Here is a 2,606-nt window from a genome sequence, read left to right on the forward strand (position 1 = left end):
ACATTATACAAGAGCTCTCTGTTGTTAACTAGTAGTAGTTCAAAAATTTCTGCTAGGACCCACCTGTTGCAAGACAACAAGTTGAAATGTGTGTGTGTGTGTGTGTGTGTGTGTGTGTGCAAACACTTAAAAGTTCATCAGCAAAGAAAAAGTAATGGCCTTTAAGTTATAATTTGGTTAAAAATGTTGCTTAAGCTGGGGACATGGGGCTTCCTTCACAGGCTCTTCAGAAATCTCGTTTAAGTATTATTCTGTTCTCCAACACTAAGCATTGCTCAGATATGTAACATTTGAGGAAATTCTAATATCCCAAGATCTACAACAATCCTACAACAACAGGTGTATGAAATCTCCAGTTTTAATTTGTGCTTTCCATGAAGCAGAACCTTGTGAATAGCCACCAACAGGAGCGGGCTCTGGTATCTGTAAGATACTTACAGAGAGGTACTTCAACATATCTTGGGGGGTTAAAAAAACCCTCTTTTCGAGATCTGGCCTGCCTTGAAGTGAAATCTAATAAACTGAAAGAATGTCTTGGACACTTTCAGATGCTAACAAATGTCCAGAGATAAGAATAGATCTGACCGAACTCTGAGGGTTGGTTTACCTTTCTCGTCCACTTCGGGACTTGAAAACTGCCGTATCAAGCCCTTGGTGCATTGAGAGAAATTTGCTTGTCCTTCTTTGATGCAATACAATTTTGTATTTGTAGCATTACCCTAGTAAAATTTCAGAATGAAATGAGAGGGAATACAAATAACACTAGAATTTCTTTAATATCCTGAATCATGAATAGAAGCATGTCTAGACTGAAATACAAACCATGTTTTAAAACAAAATTCAAATCCTCCTCCGTTCGCTGCCAGCCGCTGAGTTCAGTCCCTGAGGGTCTGAGCAGGGTTTCCTCGGCTACGGCAGCTGGCACGGGCAGGGAGTGCCACTCCTGGCCTTGGCATGCCGGGTGATTTCCTCAGCTCGTGCAGGTCTTGACAGATGCAAAGCCTTTCACTTCACTTGAAGGACCACAAAACCCTTGGTGCATGATTTGGGAGACTGGGAACTAACTTTTTGATCCAGGAAGGGAAAATGAGATCTTTTCCTGATTGTAATCCTCTAGATCTGTTAGTATTCCTTCAACACGTTTCTTCTAAACACAGAAATAACATTTGCTCTGAAAAGAGTTCTTGATGCATGCTAAATTTGCCAGACATTTCACTTTGAGACAAAGATATGACAAATGTGCTTCCTAACATTTTCATGTTGATTTATTCTCCTTCACAAAGAACAACTTCATAAAGAGCTTGAATCAGATCCATGTTCACACTTTACGTATGCAACATTTTTGTGGCTGACAAAGTTGGCTTCTCATGAAAACTAACTTGGAAATAAGAGTCAAACCAGAGAAGGGCATGCCGAGACCGCTATACTTCAGTAGCTATTTTTTCCCAACTAATCATCATTATTATTATGACTAGATATTTACCCTTAGGTGCATTGAGCAGATCATTCTGACTCATCCATTCACTGGATGTTGTCCTGCTGGGTTAATGATTATCTTTTTTGTCTGAAAGATTTGTTAATTCCTATAACTGCATAGGATAGCTATTTTAGTACTTACCAGGTGACCTCGATGCTGACATAACCTTTCTGGTATTGTTAGCTGTAGTTTGTGTCATGACATTAATGTGAATTATGGCTGTCTTGAGGATACAAACCTTCATATAGCACAGATGGTCTGTAGGAAAAAAAAATTGTAATGACAGTCTGCACATCACACATTCAGTCTTCCCTTGCAGACTATTTCCTTTATCATTGCTTCATTCTCTTCGGCCCCTTTTAATCAAGCATCTAAGGCATCATGTATTGCACAGGCTATGCTCTATAATAAAGACTGTAACATGGGATTCTGGAAAATACCTCTGCTACCAGCATCATCACGGCATCTTGCTGGCCTCCTCCAAACTTGCTTAGCAATGTATCGCCATTACTTCCAGAGAGCTGATTTTTTTACTACTTCTTTGAAAGAACGATGAAAGCTGTGTAAGCTCATTAGCAGAGCATGTGTGTAGGCTTAAAATTACAGATAATAGACAAAGGTTTGGAAAGTCAGTAATTCCTTTACATATTTGCCAAGACTTAGGTCAAGGTTCAGGGTTTCCTTTGCTCAAACCGGTGAAATCAGAAATACCTCCAGGTGTTCCGGCGAGTGCTGGCAGTGCACACGCAACACACGTGATGAGGCACAGTTCATCTCAGTTGTTTTCTGCAATCATGTTTAGTCTAAATTGCACTCGATTGTGATACGCTTTTCTTTTTGCATTAGTATTTCGCAAAAGCCAATCCTTTTATTTAATGGCTCTTGGTGTTTTCTATGCACTCTCATAATCTGTTATTTCTAACATTACGGTAAATTCATTGTAGTAAATTTTGATGTCACAACCCTGGCTTCTCATGTCAGTGAAATAAATAGTTAATATATAGGAAAGCATTCATGTGCTTAAGAGTAATCATCACAGAAAAATTACTGCTTTTCCACTCAGAAGCCCAGTCCTTGTATGTCACATCTGTATTTGTGTAAACTTTTTTTAAAAAGCAGAGTGACAGAA

The 2,606-nt window shown here is 39.1% G+C and overlaps 1 protein-coding gene across 1 annotated transcript in view; it reads left to right on the forward strand.

Moving 5' to 3' along the window:
* PACRG (parkin coregulated) overlaps window positions 1-2,606 on the forward strand; it is a 242,334-nt gene that overhangs the window by 238,139 nt on the left and 1,589 nt on the right. The gene's annotated exons all lie outside the window — the stretch shown is intronic.

Source organism: Egretta garzetta, unplaced genomic scaffold (genome assembly GCF_000687185.1).
Source record: "Egretta garzetta isolate BGI_Z169 unplaced genomic scaffold, ASM68718v1 scaffold388, whole genome shotgun sequence".
In the NCBI taxonomy this organism is placed as follows: Eukaryota; Metazoa; Chordata; class Aves; order Pelecaniformes; family Ardeidae; genus Egretta; species Egretta garzetta.